Source organism: Sorex araneus, chromosome 6, assembly GCF_027595985.1.
Source record: "Sorex araneus isolate mSorAra2 chromosome 6, mSorAra2.pri, whole genome shotgun sequence".
NCBI lineage: Eukaryota > Metazoa > Chordata > Mammalia > Eulipotyphla > Soricidae > Sorex > Sorex araneus.
The window spans coordinates 168,522,383-168,538,418 of NC_073307.1; the positions used below are offsets into that span (position 1 = coordinate 168,522,383).

At 46.2% G+C, this 16,036-nt stretch overlaps 1 pseudogene; it reads right to left on the bottom strand.

The window, feature by feature from the left end:
- Window positions 1-6,763: 6,763 nt before the first annotated feature.
- LOC105943579 (60S ribosomal protein L7-like) lies at window positions 6,764-7,475 on the bottom strand (annotated as a pseudogene).
- Window positions 7,476-16,036: the final 8,561 nt, after the last annotated feature.

Consider the following 16,036-nt stretch of genomic DNA (forward strand, 5'->3'; position numbering starts at 1 on the left):
TGCAGCCATGCACTCCGGAGCTGTGGAACTGGGGTGATTCAGGACCTTGGCATCTCTGAGATTATTTGTGAAGATGGGCTGTTTTAAAGCAGTGTAAGTTAGGTGTGGGTGGCGCACAGCGTTGCCGCAGGCCAGGAACTCAGCTCACTCCCATCCCAAATGCCTCCAGGAGCTCCGCCTGGCACAGGTCCTACCTGGAACAAAGCAGCTGTGGCATCTCTCCAAGACTTAGTCTTAAACTGGACTATTTCCTTTCTCATTTATGAGTTCTATTATTCTTCCAGCACCCAGGGAAATAGTCTTTATAATATGTGTCCTTTATCATTGTTTAATCATCTTGACTTGCTTTGCTGAGCAGAAATTTTCTGAAATCCAACATTTCAGAAATAAACTGAAACCCACTTTATCAGTAACATCAGGGCTACTGCTCCGTCATCCTCATAATGAGATCTCCCAGGTCCCCCCTCTGTTCTCTTTTGGAGCTTTATCATTTGTGTTTATGTTTATGCTTCCTTTGGAGTTTATTATTTTTGTGAAAGATATAAAATTTGTATAAATATCATTCCTGAAATCAAACCCAGGTCTTCTTCCCCCTAATCCTGCTAACGCCCAAATGTTTCCTCTTTCTCCTCGGAGTAAGTCCCGGGATTTTATTCTTCTACACAAATGGTCTCAGACCACTGAAGACAGCTCTGGGCTGGCGACCCTTGATGACCCCCAGTGTTCCAGCACACCTTTACTCTCTGGACCATGCCCCTCACCCTGCAGTCCCCCGGGACACTGAGTGGCTCATTTCTCTCTCAGGACTCTGTAGAAGCACGTCCTAGGGATCAATAGATGCTCTGGGACCAGCATCTTGCACCCCGCACCCCATTGGATTTTGTGTCTGTGGGAACAAGGAGGCCAGGGCCGTGCTTCCCGGGTATGGTTTCCAGCCCCATATGCCAACCCTTTTGAAATACTTTCTCAGCAGTTTACAGTGTCCTAGAATTTCACAGGGACAGCTTGGCTACTTCCGTGCGTGGAGAGGGTTTTGAGGGATTCGCCACTAAAGTTTGGGGCCACTAGTCACCCAAAAATATCCCCTACCCATTGCTCCCACCCCTGCCCCGTGCTCTGCTACAACCACACTAGTGTGGACTGGAGTGAGAGCACAGCAGTCAGGCATTTGCCTTGCACGCAGCTGACCTGGTTTCAATTCCTCCATCCCTCTCGGAGAGCCCGGCAAGATACTGAGAGTATCTCACCTGCACGGTAGAGTCTGGCAAGCTCCTTGTTGGCATATTCGATATGCTAAAAACAGTAATAACAAGTCTCACCATGGAGACGTTACTGGTGCCTGCTCAAGCAAATTGATGAACAACGGGACGACAGTGATACAGTGATAAAATTTGTGTCTAGATTGTTCTGTTTGGGGGCCCTCCCAAGGACTGTTCAGGAGGCCCTGGGGCCCCAATAGCAATATTCAAACAACTGGGCTGTGGGTTGAGTGCAATGTGTAGTTCTACTGGAGAATTCTCTTTTTCTTCTGGGTCAAAAAGATAGAACTTGAAGTAAGGCATTTTCCTTGGATACAGTTGATCCCATTTCAGTTCACTGACACTGCAATTTGTCCCCCAGAGACTTGCCAGGGATCACTCCCAACTGAAAAACCAGCACTCAGGAAAGCCTGAGTGCTGCCTGATATGACCCCAAACCAAAACAAGCAAAATTTTTTTAAAGTTTCTATCTTAAATTTTTTTTCTTGAGTTGCCACACCCAATGGTGCTTAGGGCTCATTCCTAGGTTCTGAACTCAGGGATCACTCCTAGTGTGGTTAGGGAACCATATGTGATGCTGGGATAAAACTGAGATTGGGTGCATGCAAGGCAAGCATAATACCCATTGTATTATCCTTCCAGCTCCTTGAATTGTTTTGTTTTCCTTGGCCACACATGGCAGTGCTTGGAAGCCATGTTCGAGCCCAGCACCTTTCACATGCATGTATGTTCTACCACTGGGTTGCACTCCCAACTTTAATTCTTTTTTTTTAAACTTTTTATTAAATCACCATGTGGAAAGTTACAAAGTTCTCAGGTTTATGTCTCAGTTATACAATATTCAAACACTCATCCCTTCACTAGTGCCCATATTCCACCACCAAAAACCCCAGTATACCCCCGCCCCCACCCCCCACCCCCTACTGTATAACTAATGAATTTCACTTCATTTTCTCTTTACCTTAATTACGTTCCATGTTTCAATACAAAACTCACTATTGTTGTTTGAGTTTCCACCCAAGAAAGACAGCCCTACTACCAAGGAAGCATTTGATAATTAGTCTTCCATTGCTGGGAATGAAGAGATATGTAGCCCCACTCCTCCAAGTACATAACTCTCTCTTTTTTTTTCTTTTTCCTTTTCCTTTTTTTCCCCCCTCGTCCCCTACCCGCACCTCATAGTATGGTGTACGCCACACCGCGTTTCTCCCTGAAAATGGGAAACAACCTGGAAAGAGGGATATTTCCTCTTCTCGGCCGGCGTGGGGTTTTTGCTTAGTTCACAGTCCAGAGAGGTGTCTGCTACATTAATAACCTTCAATATTTCAACAAAACATACTGTTATTATTTGGAGTTCCCCCCCCCAAGTCAGACCTGTTCAAAAGGAACTGTTTCACATTGCTGACATTTATGGATGTTAAGTCTATAAATGTCCGTGTGGTTTTGGATTTCTGTATAAAGTCCAGGGAAAACTCTGCCAGAAATTGCATAGCCCAGCTCACAGTCCCAGTGCATTGCTGTAAGAAGTCTCTGGAATCAAAGTCTTTAGACGCAGAGGGTCCACTTCACTCTCAGCAGCTCTTTATCTGGGCCGAGGGGGTGCTGGTTACACCCCCTTCCCATGAGTCTCTAGGAGCCCCAAGTGTAAAAATCGAATACCTCTGGGTTAGGCCTCTTAGAAGATGGCGCCTGCCATGTGGGTGCCGCCGCTGCCATTTTCCGTGCAGGAAGAGAGGGTGGGGAGGAAAAATCAACCCCTGGGCAGCACAGAGTTGCAGCCCAGATCGCAGTCCCAGTGCATTGCTATTAGAAGCTACACTGGAGGCCCAAATGTGTTAGGTCTCTGGAATCAGAGTCTTTAGCTGCACTCCCAACTTTAAGTCTTCCTTTTATCTAATAAAAAAAAAACCCTCAGGGCTGGAGCAATAGCACAGCGGATAGGGCATTTGCCTGACATGTAGCCAACCTGGGTTTATTCCCAGCATCCAATATGGTCCCCGAGCACCGCCAGGGGTAATTCCTGAGTGCAGGGCAAGGAGTAACCCCTGTGCATCGCCAGGTGTGACCCAAAAGCAAAAAATAAATAAATAAATCTCTAGAATTGGCCTATTAGTATCCCATTCTATAGGGTGGGTTTTTTTATCAGATTTCTTCTGGAGAAGTACATTTGCAAACGTTGAATATAACTACCCATGAGTTTAGGGCATATCCCTGTTGGTTTAATTCTTTGATTTTGTTCATAACAGTGTTGTAGTTGGTCTCAGGTTGCTCTTATACATATTGTTAGATTAATCTCTAAGTATTTTACTTGGGTTTTTTTTGGCGCTAATGTAAATGATTTTATGTTTCTGTATTGGATTCTACTTATTCATTGCTGGTACTTCAGAAAGAGATTAACTTATGTATACTGACCAGTTTCTACAGCCATTCTATTATTACTTACTAGTTTGGGGAGCATTGTTTTCATTATTTCAGACTTTCTATAGAGACGAACATGTTGCTTACAAAGACAGTATTTTTTCCTTCCCAAACTATATACTCTTTATTCTATTGTATTGCAATAATTAAATTGTTGCATTTTTTTGGGCCGTGGGTTCAGTGCAATGATGTGGTTATACTAGAAACCTCAGAGTCACACCTCATGGCACCTGGGGGCCTCCAGACTATGAGCACATGGAACTGAGAACAGAACCCTAACTAGGTGCCTTAAGTACTGTACTATCTCCTGACCTCTGATAGTTCCTTTATTTATTCCATATGTGAATATCTGATGATTCCAGTACCATTTGTTAAAAAGACTATCTTTGTTATTTCATTCTCTTGTTGTATTGCAATAAGGTATGGTGTTGAAAAAATGGTGGGAGGGAGCATCTTTTTTTTGGGGGGGAGTCACACCTGGCCTTGCACAGGGGTTATTCCTGGTTCATGCACTCAGAAATTACTCCTGGGGGCCATATGGGATGCTGGGAATTGAACCCCGGTCGGCTGTGTGCAAGGCAAATGCCCTACATGCTGTTCTATTGCTCCAGTCCCAAGAGGGAGCATCTTTGCCTAATTTCTGATCTTAGTGGAAAAAATTTGAATTTATTGCTATTAAGTGTAATATTAACTCATAGGAATTTTGTACATGTTCTTTACTTGTGGGACTTCCTCTCTAATCCCAGTTTGCTAGAGCTTTTATTATGAATGAGTATTGACATTGTCAGATGCTTTAAGTGAATTTATATGACATGATCTAATGATATACGTCTATTGAAGTGAGTTTTTGTCTTAAGTCTGTTGGTATGGTACAAATTTGAACCAACTTTGTATAGCTGGTATAAATTCAACTTTGTCATATTGATTATTTTTAGACATAGTTGGATTTGATTTTATCATATTTTCTTTGAGAACTTAACATCTATGTTTATGAGACACGCTGGCCTTTGGTTTACTTTCGCATAAATTCCCTTGTCTGGGTTTGAGATTAAGATAATGCTTTGAGGGACCAGAGAGACAGAACAGCAGGTAAGGCACTTGCCTTGTGCATGGTGGACCCATGTTTAATCCCTGTCACCCCATATAAGTTCTTGAGCACCACCAGGCATGATTGCTGAGCTGAGAGTCAGGAATAGGCCCCAAGCACTGCTGTGTGTGACAGAGAATCCACATAAATATATTACTTAGAAATTATCTCTACTGCTCTGTCTTTTGGAACAGAGTGTGGATATTTGTTATAATTTCTTCCTAAGATGTTTGGTCAATTCATTAGTGAATTCTGAGTCTGGTACTTTCTGTTTAGAAGGTTATTAATTATTGATTGGACGTCTTTGATAAATATGACCTCTTCATATTGTGTTGTTTGGGGGCCACACCTGGTGGTGCTCATGGCTTACTTTTGGCTCTGTGCTGAGGGATCACTCCTGAAAGTGCTTAGGGAACCACAAGAGGTGCCAAAAATTGAGTTAGCAAAGGCTGCATGCAAGGCCATGTACATGGCCAACCTTAGTTGATCCTGGTGTCCCATATGGTCCCATAATATTGCAAGGAGTAAGCCCTAAGCACCACTGTGTGCGGCCCCTAAACCAAATAAGTAAATATTTATGAAGTCTTGATTCTGTTGCTGTGAAAATATATGTGATTTGATTGATTTTTAAGTGTTGTAACAATTTACTGCTAAAGTTATAGTTTTAATATATGATTGATATTTATGTTACCCTGATAAAATTATTTGTATACTTCTCTTCAGACATAATTTACATGGTATAAAGCTCAGTCATTTAAAATGCTCAATGGTCTTAATATATGTACAGATAAATGTGACTGTCTTCAGCATTTGCTATTTGATATGTTCTCATTTCCCAAGGAAATGTGTGATCACTGGCAAGTGTCTCAGTCACCCCCATTCACTTACCCTGCCCCCACCTCCCCACACACAGTGTCTGGAAATCACAAGTCTTCTTTCTGTCTTGGAGAGTTCCCTGTTCAGAGAGTCCTTTTCTTTATTGAATCACCATGAATAAAGTTACAAAGCTTTCAGGTTTAAGCCTCAGTCATAGAATGATCAAACCCCCATCTCTTCACCAGTGCACATGTTCCACCACCAAGAACCCCAGTATACCTCCCATCCCCCCCATCTGTGTGGTTAATGATCTTCACTTTACTCTCCATATACTTGATTACATTTAATATTTCAACAGAAAACTCACTATTATTATTTGGAATTTTCCCCCAACAATCAAATCTGCTAAAAAGGCATCATTTGATAAGTTGTTTTCCATTGCTGAGAATGAAGAATGTATGAGGTTTTGGATTTCTGGTATTTTAGTAATTAAGTCCAGAGAAATTTCTGCCAGAAGTTACATCACTGCAAGCTCGTACCTCCGGTTAGTGGGCTCTATAAGATGGCGGTCGCCATGCGGCCACTGCTGCCGCCGCCGCCAATGCGGAAAGAAAAGAATGAGAGAGGAAAACCTTTCCCCTCCCGGGCGGCATGGGGTCATAGCTCAGTTCACAGTCTAGAGGCATTTCTGTAAGAATCCACTGGGTGCCGAAAGTTGTTAGAAGGCCTCCGGGATCGTGGTTTTTCAGGAGCAGAGGAGCCGTTTGAGCCGGGTCTCGTCTGGGCAGAGAGCCTCGGAGAGGCCCTTTAAATTCAATTATGGAGTCTTTCACTTAAATATTTTGGGTCCATCTATGTTGTAGCATGTATTAGTACTTCACTTCCTTTTTTGTACTGAGTAATCTTTTGTTGCACAGAGCCTTCATGTTTTATTAAGCCTTAATCAGTTCATGGGAATTTGAGCATTGTGTAAAGCTTCTGTATAGACATGCTTCCTTTCTTGTAGGCAGATGCTAGGAGCTAGAGCTGCTCTGCCCTGTCTGAGCTTTATGAGAAATTTCAGGGCCATTTTCCACATGGATATGCTATATCACATTCCCATGGTCAAAGTACTACTTCTTTTATTTCAATCTGAAAGCTATTGTTTATTTACTGACCAGATTACAAAAATAAGGTAGATACCTTAGTTTATCTGTCTAGTCATATGGTTGATCTGGTTTTCCCTATTGCTGGCATTTCCATCCTCTAAAAAATGGGGGGGGGTCTTTTTCTTCATTCCACTTCAGGGAGAAGATACTTTCAAGGGCCAGAAGAATTTGGTCTCCTCTTTGAAGCATTTTCTAACAGTATAGATTTTATAAGTCAAATTATTCATGCATATGATGCTGTGTTTACCAAGAGTTTGAGCAATCAGTGCATTTTCTTTTCAGGAAATTTGCTTCTTACAGATTTTGCCACAATCATACTTGTATATCAATTCATTTACCACTTCAGGGTTGGATACCACCATGCGAAGGAGAGTTCCATAATCCTCAGCATACTCATTGAGGTCTTGTTAAGTTTAACAAAGGAGCCATCAAGATCTGGCAAATGTGGAAGAACCTGCAAACCTCTTGGACCTTGGCACTCACACCATGGATCCCTCTGCCCTTGATGGCAAAAGCCAGTTTGGGCTTTGCATGAATGTGACAGCTGACGGCTTTTCTCACCATCTTACTCATTTGACTCTCTGTCCTGTATGTCTGCCTATATTCCTTGTTCTTAGCTTTTTCATAGATCAGCTTCCTCCTTGCCTTGCAAAGCATCTTTTGGGAAAACTTCCTTCTCAGGCACTTAATCTTCAACCCCCTGAAATTCCTTCAATTTTTCTTCAGAGTTTCTGGCACTTTAGAAACCTTCTTCCCTGAGGTTGCTGCCCCTGGCTTAGCAGGAACCATTTTTTCCTCTTCTGAACACTCCGTAGGTGTGATCAGAAAAGAATGTTTTGCACATTGTATAGATACTTGGTTTTTCCCTGTTTATCTGAGGTTTCTTTGGATACCATTGACCTGAGGTGATCCAGGGATATGTCATCCTGGTTTTGATCTATATTTCTGTAAAAAATAGAAACACACGCGCTCGACGAAGGGTGATGTGTGATGTGTGTTCACGGACTGTCGGGGCGGCTCTCTCTCTCTCTCTCTCTCTCTCTCTCTCTCTCTCTCTCTCTCTCTCTCTCTCTCTCTCTCTGTCTGTCTCCGTTCACATTTGGTGCTCTCCATGCGCTGTGTATGGACCGGATTGGGATGGCTCCTTCTTGGTGCTCCACTTCTGTGTGTGCTGCTGTACTCTCTTCTGTCTCTCTTACTTTTTCTCTGTCGTCTTTCCTCCATTTTTTTCCGACCTCTCTCTGTCTCTGTTGTCTCTCCTCTGGTTTCTTCCAATCACTCTTCTTCCGATCTCCCTCTCTCCGGAGCCCTTCTGCTTCTCTGTCTGGAATCTTTCTTACTCTCACTTCTGACTCTGACTCTTACTTCTGACTCTGACCCCCTCTGATCTTACAGTCTTAGTTTATATAGAATCACATAGGGTGGTGACACAAAGATGGGTGGAACATTAACAAATCAACAAAGAGAGGTAAGGCCACTCCTCCAGGATACAAACTCAAGGATAAAATCTCATCTAAGGACATTACTCCAGATTAGTAGGAGATCTGTTTAAGGGCGGATCCCATCCAGGGTGTCTCGCATTCTTCTTTCCTCAGCTAGTAATACACTTAATTAGTTGTAGTAAATCTACTTCTAATATTTCTAGCAGTATCATTCTGTATGAGCACAGTAAGAGATATATCAAACTTAAAGTTTGGTTCCTCCTGAAGACATCTCACGATATATTTCATATTAGAGTCCTCAGGCCAGGTTAGTCTACCTAACCCCAAAAGGGTCCTAATCTTGTTGTTACTTTTGGATCATGACAGTGTTTGCCCATGACCATGCTATCTATTTATAGTTGAGTATTGTGGCACTTTGGCCTGGCCTGTTTGAAATGCAGGGTAGCTTACAGATTGCCCTGGGTCCATTCCATCCCTCATCAGGCCCTGCTTTTGGGGTGCTAGGAACTAATGGCAACTGAGTCTAGAAAGCAGATGCCCATGAGTAAATATTATTCAGAGTCAGCAACACCCACGTTACAAAAGCATAATATTAACTGTCTTCCTGTGTCCATACAGAAAGGACATTGCTTTAAGGTAAACTAAGTTCCCTGCTGCAAGGCTGAAAGGACATACACAATGTTATCCTACATATATCCTCATGACTAGTGACGATGAGCACCTTTCCTCATACCTGCCAGCCATTTATAGCCTTCCTTGGACAAATATATTGAAACGATTTTTCAATAGGGCTTCTTGTTTTTTGCATTATTGAGTTATAAATATTCTCTCTATAAATGAGACGCTGGCTGTTTCAGTGACTTGTGAACATTTACCCCCAGTGGATATTGCCTTTAAACCTTCCTAGTGAAGTTCTTTGAGGCAAGAAAGGTTTGGTACCAATGAAATTCAATTTCACTGATTTTACTTTGCTGCTTTATATTTTTGATTACTATGTAAAAATTTTCTACCAAATCAAAAGCCACAAGGATCTACACCTGTGTTTACTTCTAAATTTCTAAATTTACTTCTAATTAGTTTTAGATGTTAAAATGTAGGTCTTCGATCTATACTAAGTTACTTGCATTCTTTGTTTCTTTTGGGGGCCACACCCTGCAGTGCTCAGGGCTGACCCTTGGCTCCTCACTAAGGGATTGTCGTTCAGACACGTGGGTCCACGGAAACTGTGGGAGAGGTGACCGTGGCAGTCCACCCAACCTCACTCTTTGCACACTAGACAGGGAAGGAGGACAATCTCTAGAGGGAGAATGAGTATGGGGAGTTGTACAAGGAGACGGACAAAGACAAGACACAGTTCCAGGAGCATCTGCAGAGAGAAGACTCGGTTTATTGTAATGAGACTTAGATTTATATACCTTAGTAGAGAAGGGAGAACAAAGGATAAACACCTTTCAGCAAAGGAGGGGATGGTCCACACCAGCCCACAAGCTGTCAAACAGGGTATTCTGGTTCCTCACTCTCCCTGGCTGGCTGGCAATTAGCTTGCTCAATGATCTGTATTTTAGACATAGTGACCAGACATTGCATCTGGCTGTCTGAGGAGGGAAGGAGGAGTCGCTGCCGGGAAGCCAAAGGGGTCCTGTGTGGGAGGGATTCCACCCTCTTGTCTGCTTAGGCCAAGTTTCAGGGGCTTACCCTCAACTCCAGCTGTTCCCCCAATCGTCCCCTGCAGCACCCCACTAGGGATCACTCATGGCAGGGGTTGGGGAACCCTGTGGATTCTGGGGTCAAATCTGAATCAGCCAGGTGCAAGGCAAGTACTTTAACCCCTGTCCCATCTGTCTGGCCCCCCGAGGTACTTTTTAGTATATGTTGTGTGTGGGGTCTGGCTTCATTCCCAGGCACACTGAATGCGGTACATTTGTAAAGGGACTATTGGTTCTTCCCCCTCTTGGATAGTCCTAGTCATCCTGAGAAAAGACTGGACCCAGTGCCTTGCTTCCCAGAGAGAGGAAAACGTGAGACAAACAAAAGTAGTGCTCACTCAGCCCTCTCAGCCTGGGTACTGTCCTGAACACAGTGGTGCCGCAGCGCCCTTTGGACAACATGAGCAGACAGCCTGGGCTCTTCAGGACAGTATTCCATAGCCTCAGTGGAGGCAGCTGGAGCCAATAGGAGCTGGCAGTATCCCTACAGGGCTGCCTGTGCTGGTGATATGGACCTTCTGACAAAGGCGTGGCCACTGCTCTCATGTGCCACTACCTGGCTGTCCTGTCAGAACTGGTGGGCAGAGCCTCACACACTCCCTTCGGGAGCTTGTTTAAGATCCCAACAGAGGAGACTGAGAAGATCGCAGTCCTTGTCCTATGTTCCCACAACACCCTGTGCCTCTGCCTCCACGATAATGAGCTCTGCCACTTGGAAACCGGCATCATGGATGATAAGGCCCTGAGCCCCCAAGGCTCCTTGCTGTGTTCACATGTTCGAAGGACTTTCCTCTGCCATGGAATCGCCATTGAGTGCAGCCACGTTATTCAGGGATCTGCTGTCCTTCATGGGAATCAAACCAATGTCCATAACGGTTGGGCGGAGCTTAGTGACAGCAGCAGATTCAGGGACAGGACACTCTTGTGACCATGCCCACCCACCTGTGTGGCCTGAATGTGCACGCTGTCATGTTTCTGCTGAGCAAGCAGGAGTTGGTGCTGACACAAGACTTCTTACTGCAGAATCCCCTGGGACTGTCACAAAGTCCCAGGAGAACTGACGAGTCTACAGACAATGAGCACTTCCCCCCTTATGACACCTTTGCACCTGAGAAATCGTACATAAATCTAGATACACAGGTATATGAGACAGACAGAATTCAAACATTTGCTCATGACAAAGTATTAAGAATTTTATTTTAAAAGGTATTTTAAAGAGCTGCACAATTCAACGGTCCAGGGGCAAGACTCAGCAGCACATGAGCTGGTGAATGGGAGTGGGGTGAGGGATCTGGCACCCGACATGAAGGGCGTCGGTGAGGACAAAGCAGGAGGAGGGTATGGAGGTCAATCTTGTTCCAGTTAATGCAGAGGGTGGAGGATTCCCATGAAGAACTATCAGGCACAAAGAGCACTGAGGAGGATGTAAGATTGCAGAAAACCAGGTAAGAAAGGGACCAGACAGCCCATGGAGGAAGGGGGTGGCTGGACTGACTGCTTAGCCAACACTACCTGAGGATGTCCAAGCTGGGGAGGGGTCATCGCAAAGGCCAAGTGGCACTTGCTGCACCTCAAAAGATTGCAAACATCACCTCAGATCTTACAATGACAGCAGATGGGACACAGCAGCAGGACTGGCCACAGCAGGCCTTACAGATGGACTGAAAAAGCCACAAGAGGCACAGCCCAAACAACTGCAGGAGTTATAGCAGGACTGAAACAGTTGCAGAAGCCAGAACCTGAACAACAGCAGGGCTTAGAGCAGGACTAGCAGCATCCACAGGAGCCACAGCCTGAACAACAGCAGGGCTTACAGCAGGACTGACCACAGCCACAGGAGCCACAGCCTGAACAACAGCAGGGCTTACAGCAGGACTGAGAACAGCCACAGGAGCCACAACCTGAACAACAGCAGGGCTTACAGCAGGACTGGGAACAGCCACAGGAGCCACAGCCTGAACAACAGCAGGGCTTACAGCAGGACTGGGAACAGCCACAGGAGCCACAGCCTGAACAACAACAGGGCTTGCAGCAGGACTGGGAACAACCACAGGAGCCACAGCCTGAACAACAGCAGGGCTTACAGCAGGACTGGGAACAGCCACAGGAGCCACAGCCTGAACAACAGCAGGACTTACAGCAGCTGGACTGGCAACAGCAGGGCTTACAGCAGGACTGGGAACAGCCACAAGAGCCACAGCCGCCTTTACATCCCCCACAGGAGCCACAGCCCCCCTTACTACTCCCACAGGAGCCACAGCCCCCCTTACAACCCCCACAGGAGCCACAGCCGCCCTTGCAGCCCCCACAGGAGCCACAGCCCCCGCAGGAGCCACAGCCCCCGCAGCAGCAGGCGGGCACGCAGCAGCACACAGGCTTGCAGCAGCACACGGGTACACAGCAGCTGGAGCCACAGCCCCCACAGCTGGAGCCACAGCCTCCGGAACAGCCACAGCAGCCCATGGTTCTGGCGAGTGAGATGGACGAGGTCAGAGGTGGAGGAGGAGAGTAGGAGAGAGGAGGGGTGAGTGAGGAGTGTGCTGGGGGCGGGGCCTTATATCCCCCCAGGTCAGCTGAGCTGCTGGCCACATGGCCACTTACTTGTAGCTATTTTGCTACATTCCAGGCAACGTGTGGTGAGCTATGACCAAAGGCCGGTGCTCTGAGCTCTAGACACCATCACATCTGGGTTCTGACTCTGGCACGGTTGTGGATCCATTCCTATTGGTGTTGTCTCGAGTGACACGGAGCCCAAGGCCCCCGAATCCCCCATCCTGACCCCCGCCCTCCCTCCCCCCACCCACCCAAGACACACACAGTCTCACAGAGCCCTGCATGGAACTCTCACCATGCAGTGACCTTGCAGGAGAGAAAAGGCTTTACCGCAGTGCTAGCTACAAGGACACGGGCTAGACGAACAGAACCCGTCCTCTGGCTCTACTCGTTTGTTTCAATGACGTGAGCTGAGACCTCCAATTCAGGAAATGGGTATTACTTCTATCACTTGTCTTCCCGTTCATCTTCAATTTGCTCGACTGGGCACTAGTAATGTCTCCATTTGTCCCTGTTGTGTGCTAGTGTAGCCCAATGATATCTGCTCGCTCCAGGAACAGAAAGACCCTCAAACCGTTCATTCAGGTTTTTTATGAAGAAGTCTGACCACCTCGTTGGTGGGGGCTATGCGGTCTTTTGATGTCCCACATCCCATGGAATCCAATTGGTTAAAGCTCTAGTCCAGCGGTCGTCTCTGAATTGCATTACATGTCTGGCCTATCTGATTTTTGATGTCTTGGCAAACAAGACAGCGTCCCTGATTCTTGATTGTCGACAGAGGTCAGAACTCCGGATTCCTTCTCTCACTTGAGTGAGACGTGATACTTCTAAAAAAGAAAAAGAAAAGCATGTACTAGCAATAGCACTGTAGCACTGTCGTCCCGTTGTTCATCGATTTGCTCGAGCGGGTACCAGTAACATCTCCATTGAGACTTGTTGTTACTGTTTTGGGCAGAGCTTGCCAGGCTCTGCCGTGCAGGTGGAGGAAAAGGGTGCCTTGGAGAAAACTCCTCTGACCTCCGGTGGCTCCAGGTCAGCGGTGGCAGCGGCGGTGTGCCCGTGGGCTGCTCCCTTCAGAATGGCTCTGAGAGGTGCCCAGCATCCTTGTGGCTGTCTGCAGGTGGTTGGACTCGCTCACCTTTGGGCTTGGACTTCCCTGGACGACAGATTCTGTCCAAAGCACATCTATATTTAAAAAATGTTAGTTTCTCCTTACACTTTATATAAACACTGTTGCTTACAAAGTTGTTCATGATATCTTTTTAAAAGATATTCCAGGGGCTGGAGCGATGGCACAGTGGGTTGGGCGTTTGCCTTGCACGCGGCTGGCCGGGGTTTGATTCCCAGCATCCCATAGGGTCCCCCAAGCACCGCCAGGAGTAATTCCTAAGTGCATGAGCCAGGAGTAACCCCTGTGCAACAACGGATGTGACCCAAAAAGCAAAAAGCAAAAAAAAAGGAATTCAGTATTACAACACCAATTTCACTCCCATTGCTCCTTCTCACCACCATTACTATCAACTTTCCCAACTATCCCTTAAGCTTGCCCCCATAGCAGGCCCTCAATAATTTATTTTATATTGCTAGTACATGCTTTGCTTTTTCTTTTTCGGTCATACCTAGCGATGTATAGGGGTTACTCCTGGCACTGCACTCAGGAGTTAATCCTTGCAGTGCTTGGGGGACCATATGGGATGCCCGGAATTGAACCCAGGTCAGCCGCGTGTAAGGCAAATGCCCTACCTGTACTATCACTCTGCCCTGTACATGCATTTTTAAGACCTGTGTTAGTGAGGAAAACATGCCTCCTTTCCGTGTGTGCATGTGTGTGTCAAATATCTGCTTTCACTTCCCTCTGTGTACATGTTTGTGTGTGAAAGTCTGACCACCCTTCATGCATGTGTGCATGTGTGAAAGGCTGTCTTACCTCCATGCGTTGTGTGCGTGTGTGTGAAAGACCTGCTTTTTCTTCCGTGTATTGTGTGCACGTGTCTGTGTGTGTATGTGTGTGTGAGGAAGCTGCTCTTTGTATGTAAGTTTGCATGCATGGGAAATCCCTTCATATTCAGAGTTGCCAGGGCAGGTGGGAAAGAACCTGTGTGCAGGAAAGGGCTCAGAGTTCCGTCAGCAGGAGAGCAAGGACAGGTCATGGACACAGCAAAGGAGCAAGCACATATGAAGGGGCTGCAGGAAGGTGATGAGCACAGGAAGAACCTGCTGTCAAACCCTAAGCAAAGGCCTCTGCCATGGCTGGGAGATAAAAGGTCTTGAGCCGTGATGGGTTTGAATGTGAATCAAAATGAGATGACCTTTAAAACATGACTCTAAGTAAAACTGAAGACTCGATTGACTGAATCTACTCTCCAGGGCACCTGGGATCAGTGTCATACATGGCAACACAATGGAATACAGACAATGACCATGCCAGTCAGAGCAGAAATTGTGCTGAAACTAAAGAATTTAGTCAGAATTCACCAGACTTAGCCAAGAATGTAACAAATAAGCTACAAGGAAGTGCCGACACTTGTCCAAGATCAGATGATAAATGGGATGTAAGCATGACACGCCAAGACACTCCTCATTCACAGTCCTCTCTCCTACACCATTTCTCCATTCTGAATATGTCCTTCTCACTCGCAATAACCGTGGATGCAGTGGATATACCGGAGGCTGTGACTTCACCTGTGGAGACGTGGCTCCAGCTACTGTGTGCCCATGTGCTGCTGCAAGACTGTGCTGAGTGCCCCCTTGCTCCAGTGGGGGCTATGGTATTGTAGGGCTCAGGATCATAATCGGGACTCTGGATCCTAAAGAATGTGGCTCCAGTGTGGGCTCTGATTCCTCTGCCTCCTGCCAATCCAGTTGTTATAAAGCCCACACTTGTCAGTCCTGCTAATGTGAATCCTAAACATGCCAGTCCTGCTGCTACATTCCTGATGTATTCAGGCTGTGGCTCCTGTGGCTGCTGACAGTCCAGCTGTCTGCTTCCCGTTTGCTGCCGGTGCAAACTCTGAGACTCTGCCCACGACTCTCCGGGCACGATTGTCTCTGCCTGGCCTCTCTCTGAACTTTTGACACCCAAACCTCATCCTTTTCCCAGTGCCACTCTGAGGCCCTAGGTGCCAGTTCTCACCCAGTCACAGATTGGGGCATTTCTCAGCCCCAGAACACTCTGCCACCTTGGGATATGGGATGGCTTTGCCAACAGGGCATCTCCACTTGACACACTCCACTCTGCTCTCTCTGGCTACTGGGACATCATCCACATTGGGAACGGCTTCAAGAAAGATCCTTCCCTTTGACACAGAGAAGGCACCACTAGGACAATGACAGTTTGGAAATGATCACTCTGCGCAAGAATTGACAGCTAAAAGAAGGTTAAGGGATATACATGGTAAACTTACAGTACCTGTACTGTACACTGTAATGACCGCAACCAATGAGAGATAGAGACAGAGAGAATGAGAGAATGAGAGAAAGAAGGAGTGAGAGAAAGAGAAGTAGAAGGACAAGGAAAAGGAGAAAGAGAAGGATAAGGAGAAAAAGAAGGAGAAGAAGAAGTGACGGAAAGAAGAAGGAGGAGGAGGAGAAGGGGAGGAGGGGAAGG